Raw genomic sequence first — 14386 nt, forward strand, 5'->3', positions numbered from 1 at the left:
GGGACCAAACCCTAATCCCCCCCTTCCCGTGCCCGGCCGTTCCCTTTGCGGGGGTGGGAGGCGGCAACGCTGCCCCCCCCGAGGCTGGAGGCGGGCAGGGGAGGTGCGGGCGGGCCGGGCCGGGCTGGGGCTCCCCCCCACCCCCGTCCCCCCAGCCCCGTCCCCGCCATCCCCAGGTGCCGCCCGGAGAAGCGCGGAGGTGCCGCTGGCTCCCGGCTCTCGCTGGAGGGGCGTCGGATCGGGCAGGTGCGAACCGCCGAGCGGGACCGGGGGCTGGGGGCGGCTCGGTTTCCCCCCCCACACACATACACCATCCCTCTCCCAACCTCGGGGGAGGGGGGGAAAGGCGGGCAGAGGTTTGGGGAGGTGCGGGGGGGGGGTTCGTTGCCATGGCTCCCTGCAAGCTCTGCCGGAGGAGATAGTGATGCCAGTCACGGAGGGACCCCTCTTCCTTCTCGTGGGTGTGGACCTGGGTTCGGGGTGGTTGGGCTCCCCCCCCACCCCCCCCCGCCTCCTCTTTTTTTTTTTTTTTTTTTTTTTCCGGGGTGGAGCCATTAATTTGGAAAGCCGGGACGGGGCTGCGGACACGCTGCGACCCGCAGGTCCGGCCATCATCCCCCCCTTACCGCCCTGCGAGCTGCCGGCTCTGCCCGCGCAGGGCTCAAGGTAACGCCGGGGGGGTCACACTGGGCTGGGGGGGGTCCCGGTCCCGGTCCCCATCCCGATCCCCATCCCCTTTCGGGGCTGCCGGGTGGCGGAGAGCGCTGGGACCGCGGGTGCCCAGCCGCGGGGCTGCCCCTGCCGCCGCCTCCTCTCGCCCTGCCTTTTCCACCAAAAGCCTCTTTAATAATAATAATAACAATAATAATAATTATTATTATTATTATTATTTTAATCTCTTTTTCCTCCTCCTTGTACGCTCGGGCTCCCCCGTCCCGGCGCGGCGGGGCGGAGGAGCCGCTGCCCCGGGGAAAGTTTGCGGGAGGGTGCGGAGCGGTGCGGAGCGGTGCGGAGCCCGGGGGAGGTGGGGGGTGGGTGAGGGAGGCTGGATGCGGAGAATGGGGGGGGGGGGGAATTGGGGAGGGGGTCCGGGGAGGTCAAAAGCACGGTGGCAGTGGGCTGGGGGCTGGCGCGCTCGGTCTCGTGTGGTTTTAGGTGGGTTCAAGTTTGCAAGCCTGGATGTCAGGCGTCTGTGGCAAAACGCTTCTCCTTTCCTTCACTAGTGATTTTGGAGAGTATTTTATTTTTTTTTCCTGTAATACCTAAATAATTAGAAAAGTACTCCCCCCCCCCCCCCCTTGTTTTTTTCCCCTGGGGAAGTGATGTGATTGTGTTGCGCTCCAGGAGAGCTGTAAGAATCTTTAAACCTCAGTGTTGTGTGCTGTGTGTTATTAATTTGTGTTGCACGATCAGAGCATCAGTGGTCTCGGCTAGGTTTAGGTCTTCATAATGCAAGGAGGTTCTGTTTTCTAACGGTCGGACACAGTAAATGGAAATAGACTTTTCATCTATCGCTTCTATGACTAATATTACTTTGCCTCTTATTTTGGGGTAGAAAGGAGCTAAACTATGATATTTTGGATAACATACAGGTATTCAGCCATAACTCAACAGATAGAAAGCAAGTGAATTCATTCTCGGCACTACCTAGGAATAGTTTTGCTTGAAACATGTTTTGGAAAATTTCACCAGAGACCTGACAGGTGGTATTTTTGTTTGATTGTCAAGGGTTCATTTGATGCGACTGAGTTAAATACATGTTATGTAGCTCTCCCAAACACCATTCCAAAAGCAATAAATAATAAATATTATGAGTTTAGTTACAGGCCTGAGGAAAGGAGATGGGGGAAAAACCTGCACCTTAAAATGAATGTGTAATTTTTGCCCATTCGTGAACACACATGCAACGTTGCCTTGTCGGAGCTGTGCATGTGATCCTTTGCCCATTGCTTCCCGTGATGCTCTGATTGGCTTTTACTGGCGTGAAGTATTAGAGTGCTCGACTACTGCTGCGTGAACACTTTTCTGTTGCTTAAAAGTAAGGAATTTTCTTTGTCTTTCCAAAACATAAAACCAAACCAAAACCCACCTCTCCCAATGAGTCATTAAAAAATTAGAAAGTTCTTGTTAGCCAGTTTCTGTGGTCCTTACTTAGGCTGAACATCTGCTGTCAGTAGAGTCTGGCTTACAGAAGAACTACAAGACTAGATTATGTTACATTAACATGAAATGCAAAAGATAAGATACCACCAAGGTTTGCAGGAGGTAATGGAGTTCCTTCAGGAATATTGCACAATATATGTAAAAGTATCATGAAATATCTTTAGTAGAAAAAAACCTGTCAGCAATCCAAGAGTTGTAGAAGTTTTGCCATATGCAACACACAGCTTTTAAACCAGTTCGTTCTCTAAACTCTTGCAATTTATTATTGATTTTTATCAAAATAGGAATAAAATGAATTTTGAATCTGAGGCTGAAATGAAGAGACCGTACTTCAGCTATATACTCTTTGATTACTTTTAACTCACTGTCAGTGTGAGTGAATGTAATTATTATGGGCATTTAGTATGTGTTACTTCAGTCATTAATGAATGAAAATACAACAGTCCACTTCTTTATCCCAAGAAACCCAGCAGATAAGCCTTCATTTAAATGAAAGATTACGTTATTCACGACATGTATGTGTACCTCCAGTGGCTTGGATTGTAGCCATCTTGTTTGCCAATAAAAATACACTTTATCACTTAAGTTTAGAAGGAAAAATGAAGAAAAAAAAAAAAGTAGCTGTACGTTACATAAAACGATGTTGTGGACAGTTGCTTCTGTGATAAGGAAGGATCTGCTCCTTTCCCCAGTGGGAGAGGACGGGGACTACTTTAAACACTACTAATTAGTTCAGTTTATCTTGCATGCGTTACAATGCTGTAGTTAGTTAATTATAGCTTTTCCCATTACCAGTATGTTAAGAATAATGAATTAACATATCACACAGATCAAAAGAACATCTACAAAGTTTATCTTGGAGGAAAGAAAGTGTTATTGTGTGGCAGGAAGTCCCCATGGCTTTCCCAAGGCACAGATTTGTTGGAATTCCTGAGCTGGTGCTTCAGCGCCTGATGAATGACTTGAATTGATCACAAACAAGTGACACTGGAGCTCTTGGTTGCTTAGCAACCCACCAAGATGCCACAATTTCTTTTTGGTATATTTGTCCAGGAAAGTAGAAATTCTGTCTTGTTAAAGATCCCTTTTTTTTTTTTTTTTTTGCTAGCACAAAGCCCACCTTATAACAACCTCAGATTATGTATAATTAAAATTGATGCCTCAGTACAGGGTCTGGGGAGCAGCATGGGTGTGAAGAAAAGAGCAGGAATCTTACCTGTAAACCATATTATTCTGGTGGTGATGTCCTCAGTGTTTTATAACAAGTTTCAATTGCCCTTTCTCGGTTAGACTGCTGTTCAAAAACCAAAATAATTAGTGGGACAAGTAAGTCTTAACAAAGACAGTCATCTACCAAATGCTTTTTGAACAGATCCCCTCATGCTGTCTCGAGATGTGAGATCCTGCAAGGTCTTGTGGCGTTACCCCATGCTCCATTATGAGTAAATCAAATGCAAGATGGAGCATGCGGTTTGATTGTTGTCCGAATTATGTCAGGGCAGTCTGGCCCATCCTACAGCCCATATGGCTGGAGATCTCTGCTAGGTTGTCCTGGCAGAAGACACTGGTTTCTTAACAGAGCGATTTTGTGTAAGGAAATAACAGATTTAGTACTCAAAGAGCAGAAGGAAGATAAATGTTATCATGGTTCTGTATACCCAAAGTACTAATATTGGCTTTAACCAGGTTGCAGCATCCTACATGCACTTCATACATGTGGAATTATATTTTTATGTCAGTGAACACTTTATTGTTACCCCTGGGTCCATGTACGCTGGCACCTTAGTTCTGGAGTGCACGTTGGAAGGGAATCTTGCAGTTGTCCCATCCCCACCTACTGTGCTTTGGTTTGCGTTATGGGGAGACCGCACAAACCGGATTAATTTCGGATGAACCTAAGCCAGAATATCTGTTTCAGGAGTTTATTTTGTGCACTTCAGCTGCTAATGGGTTTTTCATCCGTGGCCTCCTGCCTAGAGCTGAAGCGAAGCCTTTGCAATGTGCGTGGGTGGATTTGGGGTTCCCAGCACCGTTTTGCTCTACTCATCTATGCCCTTCTGAGCTCTGCTACTTGCTAATACAGACATAGCGTTTTCCTTCTAAAATCATAACTAAGAAAAAGCATACTAGGGCTAGGAGAACTGCAGGCTGTCACGGCATTTAATTTACTCAGATAGTAGTTGGCATTCTGGAAGATTTCTTTCTCCCTCTTGGTGAGAAGAAGGAATCGAGGTATTTCTCTTCTTTCCTAGACAAAGAGCTTGGGTATTGCATGATTTACTGGTGTATTGGACTAGAAGGGGATGTTGTAGCAGTGCCCGTAGTAACTGCTGCCATTTGTGGACCACAGCGAACTAAATCTCAACTCGTTGTCAATATTCCTAGGCTAAGATTATTATAGTTCATAATCTGTGTACTTGTAATTGCCCTTCTAGGCTTAGATAGATTTAGGTACATGTGAGCTTGTTTGATTTTGTTGTGGGGTTTTTTTGCTGTTGTTTCTATGCAACAAAGTCAATGCCCAAAACTCAAGGTTGTGTTTGTTGTTGGGGTTTTTTTTTCACAGCTAATCTCCTTGTATCTGTTTTACGCATTGATTTCTCTAAGAGCATTTGCATACCCAAATGCTGATTAGTGATTGCCTCTGCATTATAAATCGATGAAGGTACACGGTAATATTTGGCATCTCAAGTTTCTCCTCCCAGAGTGTCCAGGCACCCTGTGTGAAACGCAGAGTGTGGAGCTGTGACAGCCGTTGTGATGTGTTATTTTCTGAGGTTGCAGCGTTCCCTAGCGGATGTTTCCTTCTTCCTTCATTACACCTGAATGTATAAAACTCCAAAAAAGGCAGATGGAAAACAGTTTATCATTAAAATTAGTGTTTATTTTTACAGCTGAACTAGTGTTAGTTGTTTCGAGTGTGACCTCCAGGCGCAGATCCTGCTCCATGCAAGAAGGACAAGATTTATGTTGCTTTCTTCATTAGGACTTTTAAGTCTTCATAATTTCTTTTGAGCCTTGCTAGCCCTCTCTTTTATCCATTTATCAAGAAAATTGCTAATTTCTCTTTTCAGGTGTTTTTCTCCTTTTGCTGAGTCAGCAACAAGATGGTATGAAATTAGAGGTGTGGTGGGGACATGACTCGGGTTAAGGAGGGTGAAGGGGCGACTGGGGAGGACAGGGATGAGCCTGCTTGGATTCATCCTCATCTTTGCTCCTGTTCTGCCGCACAGAAGAAATAGAGATGTCTGGATTCAAGCCTGAGCAGCTGGGGGAGAAGGAGCTAATGGTCGAGCCTGGGCAGGGTTGTTTCTGTAAGAGTGCAGCTTTTGAGGATATTTTTAACAGATGGTTCCCAGTCTGGCTGTAATAGCCGGTCTGTCAGCCAGGCTGAGCTGCCTCGGGGACAGCCCCACACCGAGCTCCCAACAGGTAATCTCCAAACAACCGCTGTCGCTGTGGCAAAAACCGGAGCTTCTCGTAGTGTCCCCGTTTCATCCTCTCCACATTTGCGATCGAGGAGGTGGGCAAAGCTGAACTTTGTGTACTGGCTGTGGACTTTTTCCCCTGGGCTGCCCCAGTGCAGCAGCAAGATGTGCACCGGTGGCCTTCGCATCGCTCTGCGAATGATCTTGCTCCTCAGCCCGGACCCCACCTGGGCTGCTCTCGCCTGCCCAGCGATGCTCCTGCCTCCTTCTCCTCCTCCTCCTCCTCCTCCTTGTCGTCCTCCTGCTCCTCTTCCTCACAGGAGCGTGGAAGGCAGCACGTGGGTTGTGCCTTCACAAGTTCTTGTGGCTGCTGGTCTTTTTTTAGAGGTGGAGAGGGCTGTAACTTTAAAGGTGGGATGAACCCATGTCTGAAGGTCTGTTATGGCTGGGAAGTCTCAGCGCCCTCGTGAATAGAAAGTTTAACTGTAAACAAGCCAAGTAGCGAAAGCCCAAGACTCCAGTTCCAAAGAATCGTATCTAAACATTTCAGTGAGCCAAAGTCCTCCTGCCTTTCAATATAGCTTAGTCAGGGGACTTCAGTACTTTTAAAAATCTCATTTCAAGTGTCTCCATTTTTTTGGGAGACCCTAGAGACAACTGTGAAAGGTTGGCAGTTGCTATTCAGGACAGCCTCCCGGCTGAAATTAATTGGCTAGGCAGTAATGGCCTAAGAGGAATAGGAAAAAATAAATTGCAGAATCGGGCCCATCCACCTTTCAGTCTGCATATCCTTTGGTGACTTTTCGAGTGTGACACAACCAATTCCCTGTCAGCCTTTTCCGCTGGCTGACACAGAAGAGGTGGCTTTGAATGCTGCCTGCTGTGCTTGTATGGCACTTGAAAGGAAGCGAGGGCTGCCTTTAAGGGGTGTATTCCCACAGCTTTAAAGTATATTTGAAAAATGCATCGTTCAGTTATGTTGTGTGTGTTACAGTATTAAAACTGATGGAAACCTGGAACAACGTTTCAGTAAAAAATGGCTGGTGCCATTGCTGTATCCCCAGTGCCTGAAATAAAATTAGTCTTGATGAAAGATTGCTTTGCTTATAGGAAAAGTAAAATTATTATTCCGGGGCAGATTTTTTTCTGTTAGAAAATACCATAACAATGCTTTCAGCTAACAGTAGTGATTAACTCTATGGCTTTTTTTCTTTTTAGACATACTCACAGAATACACCTTTTTTTTTTTTTTTTTTTTTTTTCCCAGTTTACTGAAATCAGAGACTTGTTAATGATAAGAGATTGTCTGTAGGTTTTGAAGCACCTACATTTTTTTTCCAAGAGTGATCTCATAGCCCAGTGTGTTTGGTCGGTCACATCACTAAAATCCTTCCCTCTGCAGTACTGGGGTGGTTTGTGTTGGTTGATACAGGTCTGTGTGCATGTTTGCACCCATGCCTGTCTGCCTAATTTTGTTGGGTTTACTACTTCGTAGGCAAAATACTCTAAACCACAATATGTTTGCTGATTTCAGTGGAAGTATTAACTCAAACTGGGGCTATTGCTCAGGTGTGTTACTAGATAAGGGCCCTGTGCTTTATTTTCCATAGGTTATTCTTTCATATTACTCCACCGACGACTTTGTTCTAGTAAAATTTCATTGTAGGAAATGGATTTTAGAGGATTTCTATTTTGACCTGATATGAGTCAGAGAAGGTCCCATCTGATCTTCTTGGTCATGAGGCAGTTTTACAGCTGAATAAACTGTATTCAGTGCTTACTTTGTACGAGTTCTGCTGAAGCATCAGTCAAAACTGTAGCTATTTTGGTAATTAAAATCCCAAATCCTTTGAGATAAATATTCCTTTTGTTACATTTGAGCAGAAGAAAATAACACAGAACTGAACTACTAGTATCTGCAAGTACGAATGGAAGATTTTATTTAATATATTTTTAGGTAAGTAATAAACCCGATACACTGTGATGACTTCCAGGATTAATATTGCACATGAAAACCACTGGTGAAGTCATGGCGCCACTGAAATAGATGGTCAAACTCCCACTGACCTCAGCAGAGTCAGGTTTTTGTCCCAGGAGTGATGAAAATCTAATTTACAACCTAACCAGTTTGAGAAATAGGCATAATGGCTCAGGTCCTTGACTGATACAAATTACCGTGGTTCAGCTGAGGATGATTGAGTTACACTGACTTACGCCATCTGGGCTTCTGGAGAATCATGGCCGATGTCCGCATGGGCTTGTCGTGCCCATCAGTGAGCACGCTGTAACAGGCTGCGCGCTCGGGCTCGCTGCAAACACACGGGTTGGGAGCTTTATAATGGTGTCTCCTATCAAGTGGTGTGTTCTTGTCTCATATTTTGATGGAAACAAATAACCAGGAAACAGTAATGAATATTCCTGTTTTCCGACTCGTACAAATTACAAATGTCATACTGTAAGCTATATGGAGTAACAGTGATTAAAGGACTGTCCCAGCTGTACAAAGCTAAAGCATACCTACTTCATTAAATTTACAGGCTTACCACTGAAATCCACAGTAATTGCTCAGGGTTTACTACCTGCATGACAAATGCACCTTTCTGTTATTGACTGTATGAGGTTTGACTTAAGCTTTCAGCTAAATCTGGGACTTTTATTATCTCTGATTATCGTGTTGAATTGCAGCATCCCTGCTGTCTGTGTCTGCGCGGCACTCCACCGGTGATTTTTGCCCACCCTGCTTTTCGGCTAATACCTGCCCAGACGGTGCCTGCCTGCTGGGAAACGCTCGGCCTCACCTTTTCAGCTTCGTGTTACGTCCCAGGGAACTGCTGAAAATTGAGAGCTGTTTGAGTTGTATTGTGGTACAGAGCTTTATTAAAGGTAAAGTGCAGTTAAGTGTGGTGGCACCAGAAAGTAATACAGCTGGTCTGGTTGTGCAGCCCCTAAAGAAAAGGAAGTTTCTCCCATTTACTTCCACCTGTGCAGGATCCTACCTTTTGGAGCATTGTAACTAATTATCCTGCCAGTGCAGCAAATTCTCACTGTCAGCCATTCCCCCTGTCAGACATCACTGTGCAGTGAAACCTCACATAATTCCGACTGCATAGCAAGATGAAAATTTCACCTTTGGTGCATAAGAAATATGCCTCAGCGTTTATTTTAAAAAAAAAAAACAAACCACCAAAAAACCCAACAGGCAACAAACGTCAAGGGCTATTCAGAAACCTTATCATGTATATCACAAAAAAAAAATTGGAATAATCTTTGTATTCAGCTGATAAGCAGCATTCTCCATACAAACCTCTTCCACTGTCATCCTCCAAAATGTATGCTAAGCTTGTCTGTGCACAAAGCTCCTTGTCATGGGTGGTGGTTGGACCAAATCTTTTATCCTTACATAGGATAGGATATAGGCAGGAGCGCTACATATCTGCAGTGTTAATTATATAATGCACTCACGGAAAAGGATAACTTATGCAAACTTTCGAAGCTCAGGCAATAGCAATCCATGTAACCGTTTAGAGCTTTATGTATTTTATAATCTCCAAACCCAAATGTCCCTGGAGAGGGAATGCGCCCTTAAAAATTTTAGGACTTTAAATTAAGTGAATTTAAACTAACTGATTTGCATACCTTTTTTCTTTGTTCTGCCTGAATGAGATATTACTTCAGTAATTGAACTGTAACTTTGCTACAGGTAAATAATGTAAGACAGCTTATATTCCAAATGCTTGAACGCATTAGGGTTGTGTGGTGCTAATCCGGCAATTTGCAGCCCCCCTTTGAGAGAAGATGGTGTCCAGTCCACTTAGGATCACTGAGCCTTGGGCTGGCGCTTGAAAGTTCAATTAACGTGTGGTGCTAAGTGTGCTTCTCGAACAGGGACTCGAAAGGATGCTGTGGGGTAATGAAACAGGCATCCCTGGGAAAAAACCTCTTACTGAGTTAATATCATGGAGATAGGCCAAAGCTGAATTCTCCTAAACCCCAAATTTTACAGCTAAAACGTAACACTGAAGCCTCTGAAACAGCTTTCATGAGCAGGCTGTGGTGATAGCCTTTGTGGTCTGTCTTGTTCTCAGCAGCTGGATTTGGCATCTCCGTACCTGTGCGACAGATAAACCGGGATGGGCGGACAGAACTGGTGGTGGGAGGGAGAGGCAGGACTGATCAAAGGGATAATATGCCTATTGGAAAAAGTCTGGCTTACTATCTTTGGGAAAGATAGGGTGATATATCATAGAAGGATGACGAAGTATTTTGGGCTCCGTTATCCTACGTATCTTGGTGTTCTGCGGGAATACCGGAGGAGCCCATGTACAGAGAGGGAAAGCAGAAGGAGGTGGGGGATGATTGCCTGGGGAGCTTGGCACCAATCCCAGAAAAAAAATGGATAAGTTAATAGAGGACTGAATTAATATAGAGTTAAAGAATAGAGAGATAATTAAGGCCAGTCACCATGGCTTTCTGAAAAGGGATCCTATTCCTGATGGGGTTATGGGTTTGATAGATACAGGTAACTAAGCGTTGTGGCAGTTTTCTAGATTCGGTATCTGATGAAATCTCAGTTAAAAACAAACAAACCCAACAAAGTTAGTATGTAGAATTAGTAGCAGTCTTGCTTAATGGATTAAGATTTAGCTAACAGAGCTGAAAAGGTATTTCTCCGTGAGGATTATGCATTGGAAGATGTGTGGATTTAGTGCAGTTTTGCAAGAATGAGAACTAGTCCTGAAACTGGTTAACATCTCTATCAATAATCTGGACACAAAAATTAAATGACTGCTGCCAAAGTTGTGGATAAGGCAATATCAGTAGTGTGGAAATAATAAGTTATATGGAGCAGACTGACGGGCTGGCAAGATGTTGCCTCTTCTCCTGTCCTCCCAACAGTCTGTGCCTTAACCAATGCACTTGGAAGAGGGTATCCTTGAGAAGAGTTACTGTGAAAGGGCATGGGGGGGTCACAGCGGACAAAGAAAGGAAGATGACTTCCCAGCGGGATGCTATGGCTGAAGGACTAGAGGGCTCCTTTGACACAGGGTTTTTATCTGAGTGCATGAGAATGCTGGAAAGCTATGGCCACTTCTGGTGTCAACAGCTGAAAAAAGAGTTTACAAAACTGAAGAATCAAGAAAATAACCACAATATTGATTTGAAGAGTGGAGAAAATTCCCTGCAGTGAGAGATTTAGAGAGCTCAATCTGCTTAGCTCATCAAAAAGAGGATTGAGAGGGGACTTGATTACGGGGACAAGCATTTTCATGGGGAAAGCCTATCCAGCTTTTTAATCAAGAAGAGAAAAGAAAAATAAGATCCAATAGCTGGAAGCTGGAGCCAGACAATTTTAAATTAGACATTAAACACAATTTTTTATCTGTGATTAACCACTGGAATGAACTACGATGTGTTCAAATTGAGACCGGATACCTTCTGTGATATGATCAGTGAAACACAAGTTACTGGATATGATTTGCAGGCGATAGGGAAAAGCATAGCAGCCTGTGACGTATAGAAGGGTGCAAAGGCCTTAAAATCTGTGAGCATTGAAAGGGTAATCAAAGGAAGAAGATAAGAAAAAGGAGGAACGTACGTGAAAAGCACAAAAAGGAGAAATAGAAGCACCAAAAGGGCAAAGAAAGGAATTTCATCCGGAGAAGGAGCTTCTGTTTCTAAATATGGGAGCATATGTTTCAGCAAAGTGAGTTTTGGCATTGGGAACACCTTGAGTGTTGGCAGAGCTGGAGTCATCTGTTTCATAGTCAAAACAGCAATTTTGGATTCTACGCTTTGTTAATGATGATGAAGGAACCTCCTATTTGTGGTTTGGGCTTTTGGCAGCATCGGCTCCCTGTTCTGCTGCTGTGAGAGAAGACAGCGCAATCAACTTTGCTTAGACGTGATGGAGCCGAGGGCTATATCCCACCGCAAGAGCCGTGCCGCATTCCCCAGAAGCGAAGGGCATGTCATGTAACGCCTGGGCTATGGCACGATTTACCTTCTCAGCGGCGGGCTGTCACTGGGGTCTCTTGTGTGCCCTTCGCTTTATTGACATCAGTGTTATACATACAAGTTTTAAAAGAAATCGTGAACCCTATATTTATACCATTACAAACAAATTTTTGGGAAATCCAGCAGGGAAACCTATGTGGTCTTGTCTGCTTTTGATGAGTACTGTCTGTGTGTGTGTTTGTCGTCTTGAAATAGTTTCACCACATCAGTGACTGTATCTTCTTTTTTCAAAGAAGAAACATACCGTATTTCAAGTGCTTACAGTGCCTAATAACCACGTAATCATTAATTTAAATGTAATATTGTGTTTCTTTGGTGGGGAAGTGCAGTGGTTCAGTCAAGGTCATGGCCCAGGTGAATTTGCTGCTGGGTTTTTTTGTGTGGATCTCCAGTTATCATGGAAGTGAAACAGATGCCTTAAGGACTGTAAGTCACTTTACTATTGTGGAAGCCTTTTAGCCAGGACTGAAAATCACTTTTCCAGAAACATTTTCAAAAGCGCTGTCTTATGTCCACAGTAGAGAATACTACTGTAATTGTTATGGGGAGAGAAATAACTCGCGTGTTATTTTTTACAACTCCATCACAAAGCCTTTACCTTGGTTTAGCAACGTTTCCTGTATTGGTTTTGGATTTGAAGAGAGCAGTTATTTCAGGATCTTTACAATGGAAATTTGCAATGTGTTTCCTTTGGACTGTTTAACAGAAACATTTGTGACCAATTAAAGCACCCAATTACCTGCACCTCTTCATGGGTCAACTATTTCTACCTCATACGGCCATAGACATTTTACATTGCCAGCAATACTGCACAGCAGTTTTCTGACTTCTGGGCTGGAGTTGGGTATTTTCAGGACTGCGCTAGAACCTGGGCTTATTATGGTAATATTCTCCTTGGAACTAGGAAGACTGACAAATTATAATAAACTGTTTTCTTGTGGAAGAAAAAAATCATGCAAAAATGTCAGCATTACCTGTAATAATTGACTAACTGGACAGTAATTATTCTAAAATACTGTTGGAAGTATGTTGACCTTGATGATCATTTTCTTTCTCAATGGACAGCTGAATAATTGTCTTTGCCTAAGGATTCCCTAGAAGCTGTTCTCAAATCAGAGCAGCACTTCAGCATTTAACTAACGACATTGTGACATCCATTAGGAACGCAGAGAGGTAGGAATTACCCTATTCAATCCGATTAAAGATCCAATTAACTTAGAATCCTATCTCTGTTAGTAACTAATGCTAGATGACTCAACACCCTGGGAAAAAAAAAAAAAACAAACCACCAAAAAAACCAACCCCAAACCTTCCTCCCTCCTCCCCTGAACTCTCATTATCACAATTAAAGAACAAAATGTCTCTGAAAGACTTTTTTTTCTTTTTTTTTTTTTTTTTTTTTTTCTTCTTACCAAGCACTTACTGCTTGGCTTCCATCCTGAAACATGAGATCAATAGCCCTTATAAATTCTTATCCTGGCTTGTGAAAGTATTATTATTAGCACTTTAAACATCTAATCATTCTCCTAATCATTATGCCCTTTGTATCAATAACATTTTTGTGTCGGAGAGTTCACAAAGTTAATTATTGTGATTTTCTTTCCCGTTTTAAATTTGCTGTCTCTTAATTCCGGTGTGATCATGAAAGTGACTGACCTTGTTTCACCTGTTTTCATAAATACTTATGTCTGTCATGTTCATTCCTTGAAACACTTCATCTGTGCATGAAATACTGATAATTCTTTTCATTCCTTTCTTAAAGGGACCTTTATTTTCCTTATTTTTGACCCATTTAGTTGTTTCTATTTCTGTAATTTTTGAATGCCCTTCGAATGCAGTTATACTTAGTGTCAAAGGTAAGAATTTATTAGCAACACATCTAAATTGCTAATCTTGCACCATACTTATTTTAGGTCCTTGCTGATACATTCTGTACAGAACCTCCCATTTCAGTTGCATCTTGACCACCTTGGTCTGCTGAGCAGATGCTTTCTGTTGAAGTGATTTTTCCTTTTTTGTAGAAAGAAAACAATCCAATAGAAACACTATTCTCTTTCAGCCTTCCTAAGGCCAGGGGCTATTTGGTGAATTTAACTTTGGTTAAATAAAATGAAACAAATCTATTACGACCCTCTAAGAAAGTCTCATGTTTTAGATCATAGGCCCTTTCTAAATATAGGGATCGGAAATTAATGTCTCCCTGGATTGATTATTCTGTAACTGCCTCCTGCAAGGTTTTTCACAGTTTCCTTTGAACTGAGTGTCCTGGCCATTTCTTAAGAGATAGTAGTTTGAGTGGATAAAGTGTTAAGATGATACACTATAAGGGGTGTGTATATATATATATATATATACACACACACAATTAGTTACATTGTGTGTTTAGTTAAACTATATATGTATTTTTTTGCACAGAATTATTGAACCATCATGGCAGTTCATGGAAAAAGAAGATCATTTGGTATTTTTATATATATATATAGCATTTTTTTTTTTTTTTCTAAACCATTTTGTGCAACAGGCAATAGCTTTTGCCTTGGGCTTTTGAATCTGATATTGCTTTATCTTCCGTGAAAATAACCAGAGTACTAGCAACAGCTGATGTGACTGAAAGGGAAACAAACAAAAGTGAACCAGCTCAATATGGAGCATATCAAATTTTTAGATTTATTCCAGAGACATGAATTTTGAAACTTGAAATTACACACTTATAATGTATATGTTTGCATGAGCATACACACACGAGTGCACATATACCTTCTATTTATAAAGATATGTGT

At 42.8% G+C, this 14386-nt stretch overlaps 1 protein-coding gene across 2 annotated transcripts in view; it reads left to right on the forward strand.

The window, feature by feature from the left end:
* The first annotated feature begins 214 nt into the window (after positions 1-214).
* The window catches only part of CHL1 (cell adhesion molecule L1 like), a 142638-nt gene continuing 128466 nt past the window's right edge, over positions 215-14386 (forward strand). The window contains exon 1 of one of the 2 annotated variants that reach the window (XM_052777538.1): positions 215-246. The gene's annotated coding sequence lies outside the window, so the exon portion shown is untranslated. Of the gene's footprint in view, positions 247-635; positions 667-14386 lie in introns of those variants that run through there. The other variant, XM_052777537.1, reaches the window with a different exon arrangement.

Source organism: Harpia harpyja, chromosome Z (genome assembly GCF_026419915.1).
Source record: "Harpia harpyja isolate bHarHar1 chromosome Z, bHarHar1 primary haplotype, whole genome shotgun sequence".
Classification (NCBI taxonomy): Eukaryota; Metazoa; Chordata; class Aves; order Accipitriformes; family Accipitridae; genus Harpia; species Harpia harpyja.